We start from the raw sequence: 15,463 nt of genomic DNA on the forward strand, positions 1-15,463 counted from the left end.
TCGGCAAACGTTTCTAGAATGACTCACTCAGGTCATACAAACTACTCGTTAATCATTTGTTTGTTCGTTCCTTAACCCATCTATCACACCATTATTGAGCACCTACTAATGCCAGGTATAGTGCTTGGGCCCTGGGGAATAAAAAGGTGAGAAAGCAGATATGATTGCTGTCCTTGCAGAGTATACCCTAGTGGAATTTTCTGTGCGTAGATACAGACTATGCAAAGGACAGTGTAGACAGGCAAGGCACGTAGCACCTGAGTTTGGAAAGAGAGGTAAATCAAGGATATCAATGACTAGGCACAATGAAGATTAAGATAAACATTTTAAGAGACTGAGGGAATGGATAGCCAATTGAGAGAGAATTTCCATCAAAGGAAAGAGAAATCCCATTGGTGGATGGATCAGGAAAAGCTCGGTAGCATCAATGTGAAGGCAAAGAAAGTGGCCAAAGGTAGCAGCCTGGAGGTGCACCCCAGGTAATCAGTGCCTTATCATCGAGGGCGCTAACCAACTATTCTTCCACAGCAGTCTCACCGTAGAGGAGAAGACCTGGATATTAGAGGTTCCTCTAGAATCAGTAAGAGACAGATTATTAACCAAGTGAAAATACTCTCACCGAATGCCAGATACTGTGCTGGACTCCAATCCTCACCAGCTGCGTGTGGGCCCTTTATTTCACAGATGAGAAAACTGAGGCTCACAGACATTCAGTGACTTACTCAAATTACTGAATGTGGATGTCAGGATGCAAACTTGGATCACATTCATTCCAAAAGCCACACTCCTTCCATCACAGGACACATTGACTCTTTTACTGAAAAGGCAAGAAGCCTAGTGAACTTTCACTAGGATCTGAACACCCAGGGGAGGGGCCTCTGATGCAGTGTTTCTTGTGAACCAAAGGAAAGGCAGTGTTCTCAATATGAAGAAGGCAGTACTTGGTGCCACACAAGGTCATTGACAGGAATGGAACAAGAGCCTTTGGGCAGTGTGGTTTAGTGGAAGGCTGCAGAGCACAGCATTGATGTCAGGTAGACTTGGGCTTGTATCTCAGCTGGGCAAGTTTTTTAAACTGCTTTAAAGCTTCAGTTTCCTCTTCTATAAAATAGAAGATAAACCAATAGTATCTACCATAGAATTAAATCAGTAACTACAAGGGGAGCCCCACCAAATGCATGTATATAATAAGTTCTTAATGCATGTTAATTTTCAGCCTTATTTTACTAGACAGGCCTGGGACAGTGCTAAGGGCATTCTAGGTGTTCAGGATACAGCTAGTATACTTCTTTTTTTCCAGGGCCTGACAAAATCCTGGCCCTCTTACCCCTAACTATAAGTCAAGTGGGTGTTTCATAAGCTTATGAATTTTTATAAGGTTCTATTTTTGCTATTTCATGTAATGCTCCAGTGCCATAGGACACGTCAGCTCCTGACCTTTCGGTTGGTGAGGCACTTCCCATAAACAGAGCCATAAAAGCCCACTGGTTTTCTCCTTGGCATATGAGTTTATTTGGTGCTCTCCCTCTCTCCTTCACCATTTGAATAGTGATGTCATGTTCTAATATCCTCTCACCTCTACTGAAAAAGACCTACCCACGATTCCCTTCTAGGGGCTCAGCAATTCCCAGGGGGGAAGTTGTGGTTTCAGTAAGGTGCAGGCATCACGAAACCGAGAGAGAAATGGTAGGGTAGAAGAAAACAGCCATGTCTTTTTATTAAGTTCAAGTCTATGGCCAAGTCAGGCTTTTTCCTTGTTGTTGTTTTTTAAGGCTTGCTGTTAAGACATCGCTATGACAACATTTAAGGGAATATAAGTGGAATAAAGCACCCAGCCATTTCCCCTCCCCTCAAATGCTAGCCCAGCTATTTTCCTCCGTGACTGTTTTCAGTTGTTACACATATGTTTATGAAAATTATAATCATACTGTACACTTTAATTTGGAGTTCTTCTCTGTTTCCCTTAGTATTATTTCAAGAAGGCCTTTGATACATTGCTGCACTGTCTTTGTGCTTAGTGTAAAAGCTATCATACCAAGGTTCATTCCTGAGACTTATTGCTCCAGTGTCTTGGTCCCAAGCAATCCTAGGGATGAGTGGGACAGTCACAAAACCTTCGGTTCAAGCCTTGGTTTGTCCATTTGCTGGCCATGTGACCTTGATTCTTGATTCATTACTGCCTTGTGCTCTGAGCCTCAGTTTCCACATCTATAACAGAGTAGCTGTGAGGTTTAGAAGCATGTCATGACCTGTCAGAGAATTTCTTGACGAATGGCAACGGATAATCGAGATATACTGTTTGCCTTATTGTTGGATAGTTCTAAATAACACCAAAATGGGAGGCTTTTGTCTCCTTTTAGATTTATCTTTTGGGAAAGAGTCCCAAGAATGGGATTATTTAGCCCTATGCTATAGACATCTTTGTGGCTTTTAATATATGCCAATTTGCTTTCTAGAAAGCCGATAGCAATTCACGTAGTTGTTGGACATGTAAACTGTATCTGATCCAAAGCTAGCAGCAAAAGATGGTGTGAGGACTAGTAATATTAGTAATGCAATTCAGCAAGAAGCAGGTTCTTCAGGAACCAGGATGCAGCAGTTAGTGGGATTTTGATGTTGGAAGCCAGGAATTTGCAAGATAGTAGTATGGAGGTGATGGAAACTAGCCTGAGCACAGTTACAGACCTACTAAAGGCAGATGTTAAAGCATAAAATCCAGTAGGCTCAGGTATTTGATATTAAAATGGGACTTTTTCCAAATTCATTTCTGGTTTAAAGCCTGAAACAGAATTGCTGCTCCAATCTTACATTTACGGCTATCTTTCTTCCTCTAATTGCTGCGTCTCTTGTTCTTTTCCTGGGGAGTTTATTAAACTGTTAAAAACGAGTTGCATCTATTTTTGATTTTTATAATACATTCAAGCTATTGCTTTGCTGGTTTTATGTTCCACTTAGGCCACAGGTACTGTTTCCATTTGGGGGTGGTAAAGTTCAGGTCTATGATATTTTCATTCATATTTTATGATTTATAACACACCTCTTCAGTGGGGTGCAGAGAGCACGGAGTTGAGAACTGCTTGATCCGGGTTCTCTCACTACCTCATAATGTAATTTGGGGCAAATCACTTCCCTTTCTCCAAATTCTGATGCCTCCTTCTATGGAAACTTATTACTGTAGTGACCATGTCAATGGTGACTGATGGGAATACAGCCCTTGGACCAGAGCCTTCTTAAATTATTTTTCATTTCTAATTGTTAAGATGATCTGATTTCCTGAGTTCAAGGGCGTGGTTTCCTTGTCTCTGCCCAGTCCATCAGACACCTATATCATTCTATAGCCCCAGTAGGAACTCCTGCAGGAATACACATCTTTAAGTTGAAGATATTGAACTACATAATATTAAAGGTCTCCATCTAGCTCCTATTTCCAAAAAAAAAAAAAGATTTAGTGAATATTGAAATTAATCCAGGAAAATTACTTGAGCATCGAAAAGTACCTAGGTCAACATTCATTTTCTTAAGTTTGATTTATAGATGATAATTGGAAACAACACAAGTGTCTAACAGTGGGGAATAGTTAAGCAAATTCCAGCACATTCACATCATGAAGTGTTTTTGTGGTCATTAAAAAATATAAGAGTTTGAAACAACATGGAAAAAGACTTCTGGGATAATGTTCAGTGATAAAATCAAGTCTGATGTCATTTAAGTAATGAAAACATGATTGTGTATAGAAAAAAAATTAAGAGATATATCCAAAGTACTTATAATGCATTCAGATTTTAGATGATTTTATTTTTTCAGCTTTTCTATACTTTACCAAATTTTATATAATTTATTTCTATTTTTTATGGTAAAAAATTTTATTCAGGCTTTGCAAAATTTTTTAAATTGCTTTCATCTAACCAGAAGTCAAATTACCCAAAAGTTTAAAACATTCTAGTAAGGTAAGAACGGCCAATTAGGACAGTAAAATAAATATGTGAATGAGAAAAATGGGCAAAATTTACCTCTTTGGATAAAAATGAATCTCCTTAGCATGATATATGAAAGAGTTTTGAATTTAAGTCAAAGAACATGGGTGCAAATTTCAGTAGAATTCTGGATGAATATGACCTTTGGCATATTAATATTTTTAACCCTCAGTTTCTTCATTTATAATATGTACCTCTCAGGATTGTTGTAAGATTAAATGAGACGCCTGTAGAACTCTTCTGTAAAATGTTAAATGTTATATGAAATGTTATAATAACCGAGGAAAAGAAGGGAAGGAGCCCTTCTCTGCTTTCCTTCATAAGGAAAATAGCAGTGTTTTTTAAACAGTGGGTTCTGGCCCGTTAATGGGCCATAATATCAATTTATTGTTTCATGAACAGAAAATAATTTTAAAGGATACAATTGAAAATGCCAATATGTGTTGCAGACTCTTATTGTAATGCCAGAGTGTGTTATAATGTCAATGTTTTGTGAAACATACTTACCAGGTCATGATATAAAACATATTTCTTATTGGTCTACAGACCTAAGATGACTGGATAGGACTAGAGAGTATGTCTGCTTCTTTGAGGTCAATACCTATGGGAGACCAGAATATCAAAGATTCTTTTCTCTTGTTCAGTGCATGAAACTCAACAAAATTGGTGTCTGGTGGCTCCGTGAGTGTTTCAGGAGGAGAGGGGAAGTTAAGGAGGGGTGGCTTATTCTACTGCATGATATTATCATATTTATATTGTATCATGCCCCACCATTTGTAAATATTTTAGTGTGCAGAATCCATCCTTCTTTCTTTCCAAAAAAAGTATTTATTAGGCACCTAGTATTATGGACTGAACTGTGTCCTCCCAAAATTTACATGCTGAAGCCTTAACCCCCAATACAATTGTATTTGGAGATAGGGCCTTTAAAGAGGTAATTAAGATTAGATGAAGTCATAAGAGTGGAGCCCTAATCTAATATGACCAATGTCCTTATAAGATAAGGAAGAGATACCAGGGATACACACACACAGAGAAGAGGTTCTGTGTGAAGACACGGGGAGATGACCGCCATCTATAAGCCAAAGGGAGAGGCCTCAGGAGAAACTAAATGTGTCGACACCTTGATCTTAGACTTCCAACCTTCAAAATTATTAGAAAGTAAGTTTCTGTTGCTTAAGCCCTCAGTCTGTGAAGCCCTAGCAAACGAATACACCTACTATGTGCCAGGTGTGGTCCTAGGTCCTGGGGGATCCAGAGATGAAAAGATCAAGTTCCTATCTTTCTGGAGACAGAGATACAAATAAGCACTTACAATGCAGTATGTTAATTGCAATCCAACGCTAAGTGCAGCTCAAAGTCCAAAGGGGCTCAGAGGTAGCTGTCTCTAAGTCTTCCCAAGGGAGTTGGGAGCAGCATCCCCGAGGAGGAAACTCTAGAGACTTCAAGGATAAACTTCATTCCTCCTACTTTTCTGACATGGTTAATAACAGGTCTTAGATCAGAGCACAAGTCCCTGATTTGGATACCTTCATGTCTGATCTCTGGTTCCTAATACCCTATAACAGACAAAAGGTCTCAGATTGTAGGTGTATCTGCAATACCTATACAGGAACTGCAGTGATCTTAAAGGGACATGTGAAGGGGACCACCCAGAGGCTCTAATGGAGGGAATTCAGGGGTAATGCAGCTTGTTGGATGTGGAGAAGGTGCGGAAGTGAGAGAGACGGCTCACAGAGACATGGCTCTGACCTGCTCTACGAGGGGAATAAATGTTTGCCCTCTCCGCACACAGTCCTCTGTAAGCTGCCAGAGATTTTTCTTCATGAGTGACATGTCTCCCCTTAGAAGTGTTTAGTTTTAGGTGGCAAAGCCCGAGATCACTTCCAAAATCCTATTGCAAATATGTATCCTCTACAGGAAGGGTCTACAAGTGCTCGCTGGTAAAGAGCAAGACAGTACATACTTCTGGCTTTGAGCACCATACAGTCTGTGTGACCACTGGACGCCGCTATTGTAGTGCAAAGGCAGCCCAGGCGAACATGTCAACAAATGCTCGTGGCTGTATACCAACAAAATTTTATTTATGGACACTGAAATTTGGATTTCACATAGTTTTCACTTGTTATAAAATGTTCTTTTTCTTTTATTTCAACCATTCAGAAATGTATAAACCACCCTCAACTCACGAGATATACACAACAGCGGGCTGTAGTTTGCCCGCCTCTGACTTACATGAATACATACATTTTTCATGAATTTGGTGCTTTTTTTCTCCCAAGAGAACCTGGGAAGTCCTAATAGTATCTAAGAGAAAGTTAAGGATGGTCGAGTTTGCTTCACAACATTTGAGCTTTCATAAATCATTTCTGAAGTTCTCTATGACAATATGCCAAGGAGATTTTAATAAAAGAATTTATTATATTTTAATAAATGTATTTAAAATATCCTAGGGATATTTGCATGGTGACTTGGGCATCTCTTCCCCTCACTAGGTCTTGGTTTCCACATTTGTAAATGAGGGGGTTGATTTAGGCAACTGCTCAGGTCCCTCCCTCCCTCTCTGAAGACCCATAGTATCTCGAAAGTGCCCCTCACCCTGGCCCCACCAGTGCTAATGTTAAGAGTCCGTATCTCGAAAGTAAGTGCCCCCCACCCCGCCCCCACCGTGCTAACACTGAGGATTGGTACTGCTCTGCTCGGCCTCCACCATGCGCTTGGGCCTGTGGACTTTGTGGCGCTCTGTCCCGTGTAGCTGCTTTCCCCTGGTTAATCTTTAAGAAAGGAAGGATTACATATACAGAATTGGAGAGTTGAGGCCTTTGCATCTTTCTTGGCAACAAAATCTGGATGGCCCCTTCAAAGAACTTCCTTCCTCATCTTTTGTTCTCTTTCCCAGCCTATCCAAAGAGCCATTTGGAGAACTAGGTGTCAGATTTGGCGTGCCCATCCCAACGGGGAACAGTGCAGACTCTGGGTACCCACGCAGCTCTGTGCTGGCTGGCTCAGGGGACTCCATCTCAGTTTCTCTGGCAGGAAGTGACTGCAGTCTGAGGGCCCCAGACACTATTTATAGGCCACATTCATTGCCAGTGAAAGAAAAATGCCCAGGGCAATGTAATTAAATGTAGATGAGATTATTACTGGAACCACTATTTTTTCCCTCCTCTTAAAAAAAAAAAAGAAAGAAAAGAAAAAAAGAAAAAGAAAAAAAAGTCTGTGGAGTCAGAGTAGTATAGTAAAGATCTCTCACTCTTGAGCACAGCTATATGTATGAAAACTAATAGGCAGATGGCCAGCCCTTCTTTCCCCCTATTCCCAACACCGTACTAAGAATCCAAACATTCACAGCCTGTCTAGGACAGTTTTCAAAAAGCAGGTGGGCTCAGAGGAACCAGGGAAGCTGTAATCTGATTAAATGACCTGGTCTAGTTATGGCCCCAAATGCTGCAGGGACCTTTGGGGTATGTGAAAGGACGGAGGCTGCCTTGTTCTAGTTTTGCTTAAAGACTCAGAAAAAGATATTGTTGGTATTAGTCACTAGAGAGTGAAGTGACTGTCCTACAAGGAAATATGTTAAAGTTCATTTTCTGTGGTTAACCCAGGGAAATAATTGGTTCTTCTTTTTCCCACGCACCTAGAATACTATGTACAGACAGACAGATCTTCAGCATAACCACATAGTATTTTCCTATAGTCTCTGAGCTCTAGCGTTGAGTCTGGGTCTTCTTTTCTTAAACTATGTTACTCTTTTCCAACTTATCACCTCCAGTCCCCATGGCCTGTGTACAGAGCACAGTATCTGCTTCGGTTGGACCCTTGCTAGTCAAAGTGTGGTCAGTGGACCAGCAGCTCTGATGTCACCTGGGAGCTTGTTAGAAATGCAGAACCTCCAGCTCCACCCTGGATCTCCTCAATCAGGATCTGCAATTTAAAAAGTTCCCAGAGTGACCCGTGGTACATTAAGGTCTGAGAAGCCCTGAATTAGAGAACAGATGTTTGGTGAGCATATAATGTCAGGGAGAATCAAGAGACATGGGTCCTCGTCTTGCTGTCACTCTCTTTGCCAGTCTCTTAGTGTGCAATCATTAGTAAGCCATTTAACAGCTTTGGGCCTCAACTGCCTTTGGACTGGATCAAATCTTATAAAAGTAATTTTTAGGCAGACCTTTATAGGGACTATAAAAGATGAATCAGGCATGAATCCTGCCCTCCATGGGTTTAGATTCCAGTGATGGAGATAAGACAAATACAGGGTGAAAAGTGGCAGGTGCTCCGGGAGAAGTGCAGAGAAGAGGCTCTGAAGCTTCAGAGAAAGAGGAGGCTCTTGCAAGCTTACTGTAAAATTCTGCCTTTCTATGGCTCCAAAGGAAAAATGAATTTCATGTGGGGGCGCTAGTTGAGACACCCCCACTCTCTACAAGCTACCATGAGCTGCAGTGCTGCCACTGCGGGAAGAAGGAAAATTGTTTAGGAGGAATGTCAAAGATTCTCAGTAGGTAAATAAATAAAAATAAAACTAAAAAAAATGAAAATAAATGAAAAATAATCACAGGAAATTTCTTATTTCTCATACATGTTCTGTATCATCCATACTGTTAGTAGTGGTGGGGTGGCGGAGGGGGCGGGCAGGGCCTCATCCTGTTTATCTCTGTGTCCTCAGGGTGTGGCACAGTGCAGGGTCCACAGCAAAAGCTCAATAAACATTTGTAGGACCGAACCAGACTGAATTGATTTTCATGGGCAAAACATGTATATCCTGGGGACAGAGAAACATAGCCCTGTCTTGAGCAGTTTCAAGGCTATGAACAAAATCCCACAATGTAGAAATTTATTATCCTGTCTTCATTTGAGAAAGGCATTTTCTAGAAAGTAGTTCCTTCAGTTGCTTGGGCATGAATAAAAAATTTTTGAGGACTATGTTTCAATTTCTCTCCGATAAGCCCTGGGCTTATTTGTAGTGACATTTGACTGTTAGCATTTGGGGGGTAAACTACAATACTTTTATATGCAAAGCTCTTTAAAACAATTCTTTAGGTATTCTAATATACCACAAGTTAGGTCAATAGAATCGCTTTTATTTTGAAGAACAAAAGAGCTAGGCATATTTTCTGTCTATTGTCACCAGATGTAACTGGGAGAGAACCTTACTTTATGTACTAAAGCATGTGTCCACTGGAGTCACTGGGTCTTGTGTCTATTTCCACAGAAAAAGAGATATGGAAAGATGAACAGGGTTCTTAGATTTCTATTTGTGATATTAAGCTTCTCCTTTGAGTACATTTCAAATTATAGACTTTATAACCTGAAAGAACTTTGGATATTCATTCATTCAGCATAAAGAAATTTCTGAAGATTTCTGGTTAATGAGATAGACTGACATGGGCTTGTTTCTTTACACAGTCATAGAAAATGTAGATTAAATAGAATGAAAAAATAGTTTCAAAATACAATGTTGAGCTGGGAAGAAAAATAAAAAGAAGGGTTCAAAATTATAGCAGAAAGTAAGTGCTGACACCATGATGCTGACATGGGTTTCAAATTCAGAGATAGGCTTTAGGACCTGGAGGTTAAGTTTAAATACTAAATGAATGTGCAGAAGAGAAACTCTGAGGACAGGGAGAGGTAAGGAAATAGAGTGAATTCTAAGGATTCTGCTGTACATGAATGGGAATTGGAAAACTGCTCAGCAGCCTAGAAAATTCTCAATACCCACCTAGAACTATGGATGGAAGAATAGACACCCATGAGAAATGGTAAACACAAGGCTGTGATATGCGTCGGTATAGAGTTTGAATTTATAATGTCCAGGTAGGACAGTATGAGAACGAGTTTAAACCAGTAAAAACCTAGGGCCCTAAAAGGCCTGTGTGAAACTGCACAAAAGATCATCTCTGCTGAAGACGAGGCCACAATAAAAAGTGACAAACTACACTAGAAAATGAAGCACCACGAAGGAGAGTTAACAGAGGCTATAAGTAGGAGTATTAGTACCCACAAAACTGCAGATAATAGAACATTGCGAAAGAGATTATAAAATATATGTGCCTCAAATCTTTAAATATGTAAAGGGTCAAAAATGGGATACTAAACAGAATAAGCAAATGTAAAAAAGTAGAATTTTAAAAAATAAAAAATATAATCATTGAAACCTAAAACTTAATAGATTGGCTAGGTGATAGAATATCTACAAGTGAAGAGAGAATTAGTGATATGAAATATGAATCTAGGGAAGTCATGCAAAATGAAACATGCATAAGTAAAGAGATACACATTTTGGAAGGAGTTTAGGAGACATAAAATACAGAATGGGAAGGTTCATCATATTTTTCATAGGGATTCTACAAGACAGCCTAGGGAAAATGTAGAAATGGCAATATTTAAAGAGATCCCGACTTCCAAAATTGAAAAAAGATATGAGTACTCGGGTTAAAGGAGTATACTGAGTCCCATGAAGGATAAATAAAAACAACTATGCACTTAGACACATCAGCGTAATGAAGCTGCAAAAATTATACAGATCAAAACAAAATAAAACACAAAAACCAAAAACATTACAAGCTACCAGAGATAAATAAAAACACATTTCCTATACATGAATGTCAGTTAAACTGAGACATGTTTACTGGCTTTAAAGTGCTCTCAATCAACAACCAAAGGTGCCAGAACATGGTGGAAATAATCTCCAAACTGCAAAAGAAGAATAACCATCAATATAGAAATTTATACTAATGTCTGCAAAATAATGATATCATCAGGAAAAGGCGGAGACTCTATCTGTCACAAACCCTCATTGAAAAGACGACAAAAGGATGCACTTCAAAAAGAGAATTAGCCCAGATAGCAATGGTGTTGCAAGAAGCACTATCAGCCAAAATAAAATAAAGTGTGTATGTGTGTGTGTGTAATCATTAATAATCATTGACTATAAAATTTTTAAAAAGAGCGATTTTGCTGAGTTTAAAAATAAAATGAAATTGAAATACTAAGACACAATAAGAATTTGGGAAAGACACATTTGAAGTGTTCTAAGGTTCTTATACTTCAAGGGAAAAGGTAGAAATAACGATTAATTTTATAGTCATTAAGACAAGAATTTATGTTAAAATTTTAAGGGTTCCCACTAAAAGAATGGAAACAAAATATAATCTTCTAAACCAAACAAAAGAAAATAGAGAAAATACAGTCAATTTGGTAAAATGCAAAAAAAGAGAAGTAAGGATAAAAAGAAAACAAGTTCACAAACATCAGTAATCACACTGATTCTAATTGGATGAAACTTAAAATTTCCGAACACGCACTTGATGTCAGACACTGTGCTATGCACTGGGGATACAAAAATGGATGAACTACACTTCTGTCTTCAAGAAGCTCATGGTGGAGAGGAGGATTGGGGTAAAAGGCAATAATAATTATAGGCTAAGTATTGTAACAGGAGACAGAGAGTGCTATGGGGCTAAAAGGAGGGGCGCCTAACTCAGTTTGTGGGGAGAGGGTTAGGAAAGCTTTTTCTGAAGGTGGTGATCCTTCAGCTGCATCCAGAAGGATGAGTGAGAAGGCAAAGGGGATAGAAAGCATATACTAGGCAAACATAATAGCGTGTGCAAAGGTACGAAGTGTGAGAAAACATGGCACGTTCTGGCCCAACCTTCTTTCGTTATGGGTGAGGAACTTGAGACCCAGAAAAGGTGAGGAGACTGTCCCAAAGTCATCCAGCTAATTAGTAACAGAACCAGGATTTGTACCCGACTCCCATCTTCTTTTACATCCCCCTTTCTACTGTACCACAGTGCCTTAGGTTTGCAGCGGGAGGTTCGGTGACTGCATGTGGTTGAGACTCCAGCCGACTTTGAAAATGAGCTGCATCTGGGTGTGGGGGCTGGATCTGTCTCTGGCTTGTCCTGGGCTGGAGCAGAGCCAGGAACTTGGCAGTTTCCAGGGTTGAGCAGCCCAGCTCACCCCAAGGAAGCCATGGCACTGATGCCCAGTTTAATTATTAATTCCAGGTTCACAGGGCTGGAGCTGAAAAGCACAGGATCTGGGGAACAGTCTGGGTCTCTAGGGAGCTAAGAGAAAGATGGCTCTTGAGATGAGAAGGAACCAAAGTTTAGAATGGGGTCTTCCGTCCCTGAGTGGATCTGGGCTCAGGAATATGGGCTCTTGCTGTTCCTTTCAATTTTGTTGGAGTTCACCCATCGTCTTGTTAGCTTGATTTCAGGGTTCTCTTTCAGTGTTCTTAGTGTAGTATACTTCCCTCTGTCACAGCCCTTATCCTGCATTGTCTTTACTCATCCACCTCCCCTGCTACAGTGACCTCCTGGAGCACAGGACTCAGTCTTTTATCTCAGCATCCTCAGTGCCAGGCTGTGCCATAGTGGGTTCTCATTAAATATTTGCTGACTGGTCGAATAAATAAGACCCTAACTCTGCCTAAAAGTGTTCAAAAGCATATGCATTTTTCTTTTTAATTAAAAGAAATGGAGAGTGATTTTGCATAAAAAATTCAACAGAGGTTCACAAACATCTCTTGAGATACTCTGTGGTATCTTAAAACATATAGCCGAGATGAGATCCACCGGTCTAAAAGAGATGGTATGTTCTTAAGAAGTTCAGTCTTCTCCTTTTTATCCCTTACCGTTTGGAGGACTGCAGAGCACATTTAAGGCTGTTTTGGCATTCTTGGAAGAGGGGCGCTTGGTATTCAAGCAGAAGGCAACATTTTATTGAGGAAGCAAAAGCCCCGTGGAGGGCAAATTCCACCAGCACAATAAAAGCAACTGCTCTTTATCATTTCTGAACGCTGCAGCCCGTAGTTGGAAAGCCTGCATTAGCAGTAGCATTTCCAAGCCCTGAGCATGCAACTTTAAGGGAACTTCTGGATTCCACAGAAGAAAACGTCCATTGGAAGGTGAGGTGCAGGTGGCGGCACAATTTCTGATTTTTTCTGGTGAACTTGATTTTCCTAATCTGTAAAGTGGAGGTGGTCATCTCTTCTTCACAAGGCACTTCACAAGGCACTGAAATGATGGCATAAGGTCCTTGGTACCTAGAAGATGCTCAGTAACGGCGCAAATATCTTCTCTCCCTCTCTCGAAATTAAGAATCCTGAACCTATATAGAACCAGAGATATAGAAATCAATTCTGCTCTTAGAGGCCACGTGACTGTTGCCCAGCGATTCAGCAGTCCAGTCTGGAAAAAAATCACTCTGCTTTAAAGTGCAAACATTTGCCTATAGTGTTGCTATAGCACTGGAGGATGCTGGGAGAAGAAATTTCCCTTGCAGGAACAGTTGCTCCCCTGGAAAAGCCAGCTTGCCTGGTTGGAGCTGAGCCAGAAAGGCAGACTCTCACTAGAGCAGATCCTCTATCACTCCAAGGTTCTGGATACTCTGGGAAATCTGGGCAACGTCAGAGAGCTTCCTTCTGTACCAGCCTCTGAGTTCTGGTTCATTTGTTGGCTGGTGGCATACAATACAACCAGTGTGCATTCACCTTTCTCCGCCACCTGCAAGTTCTCCGAGTTCTGTATGTTCTTTAACATTCTAGCACTCAGTGATTGTTATGCTGGGAGAGAAGTTCTTTCTTCAGGAAAGATCACGGCCTGGATTCCTGCAGCTTCTCACTAGTCCTTGGTCCCAGGACTAATCTAGAGCGAATCGCCCTTGCAGGGGACTAGAAGACACCGAGCTGCTCTGGTCACCTGACTTCTTTCCCCTTCCCCTTTCCATTTCTCTCCGCTGCCCCAAAGAACTGAGATGAAATGAGAAGTAAATTGCTAAGGGAGATCCTCTCCTGAGGCAAATTTCCTGTCTTTGCTTATGGGCACGGAGACGGAGACAGGAGGCCAGTTGCAGGGCACTCTCCCAGAACCAGCCCTGGGGTGACAGGTGCAGGCAGCATCCACTGTTTCATTGGTGGGTGGGTGGGGGGAGGTTTCAAAAGAGAAGGAGGAGAAAGAAAGACTGCAGAAGATCCCAAGGGCTGCCCCTATTCCTCTACTCCGCCTCCAACCCGAAACTGTCAGTCTCCACTAAGTCTCAGAGAGAGACAGAGAAGTGGGGGTGGGGAGAAAGAGACAGAGGGGGGAAATCAAAGAAAATTGCAAAAGTCAATGGCCTGGAACTAGAGGCAGCCTCAGCAACTGCAGTGTGACTTTGATTCCCCTATCATAACCCTGAATTAAAAATTCAGGCAATTATCTGCATGGCTTCCTTCTGATTAGAATGAGCCGGAGTCTCATTAATGCATCAGCACAGAGGAAAGCCATTAGGGTCTGTGAAATGGAATGTTTCTCTGAGAACAGGTTCCGCTTGATGTAGAATACCCAGCAAAAAGAAATTTCACACATTTTTGAGCTCAGAGTCACAGGACAGCTCCCCGCTTCAGGGCTGCAGAGCCCGCCACCATCGTCCCCTCTCAGCCGGCTCTGGGTGAAAGCCACCTTTGTTTCCCAGCCTCTCTCTGGCACCTCAATCCACTGGAGTCGTGTGGAGGGAGGGTGAGGGAGTTGACGGGCCCAGAGAGACTGCCTGGCTACTCCCTTTGCTTGGTCCTAAGACACCAAGTTGGCCTAGATGCCCCGTCTCAAAGTCCTTAAGCCATGAGGCACAACAGAACTTCTTGGGAATTCACTGCCCTCCTTTGCTAGAAGAACTAGAAGCAAGCTTGTCGAAGACAGAGAAGGCTCAAGACCCTAGGAAAGATCAAAGTATCTGCATGTCCCCAACAGTCTTGGTACTTTCCTGACCCATGTGGTGACTAAGGCGGTCCAAGCAGGATCTGGTGAAACTGAGCCAGCCTTGGGGGTTTGTTGCTTAGGAGAGGATGAAGGGTTGGAGGTAAGGGGGGCCAACCATTATTCATCCCTTATTCTCAAAGCTCCGAGCTTTCAGAAATGCAAATCTCCTGCCTATCGCTACAGTATCTGGCATCCTGGAGTTCTCATGCACCCTCTTTGGGAGATTTCCAGGGTGCATCGCTTGCAGAACCCAAGAGCAGTTTTCCAAACGGCAACTCTTGTAGCCCTAATAAGTTCATCTCTTGGGAGGATTGGGCTTAACCCAGAAATATCGTCTAGATTTTCTTTAAGCCAGTGACTGAAACTCGGGTTCCCCATTTTGGTCAGTTCAACATTCTTCTAACGCAGGGATTTTCAGAACATCAAACACTGATCCTTGGGATTTAGAACAAATAACTTCTTTAAGAGAAAAGCCAGTCTTACATAGTGAAAACTGAAAAAGGTGAAAAAGATTTTGTAAAATTGGAACTAGTTACAGTCAATAGGATGCCAACCAGGAAAATGTTATCCTTCAAACTGAGTAAGCCACGTTTTCCTCCTGGCACACCTGTTAACTATGCAGCTAAGAACCAGGGCCAAGTGTCTGAGCAAAACTGTAAACACAGCTGAGACTGTAATCAGGGTAATGGAGTCAATGTATAACTGATATAATTTGTACCAATGGCTCCCCCTACTGTACACCAGTGAAAC

The sequence above is a fragment of the Pteropus medius genome, unplaced genomic scaffold, assembly GCF_902729225.1.
Source record: "Pteropus medius unplaced genomic scaffold, Ma_sr-lr_union100, whole genome shotgun sequence".
Lineage (NCBI taxonomy): Eukaryota > Metazoa > Chordata > Mammalia > Chiroptera > Pteropodidae > Pteropus > Pteropus medius.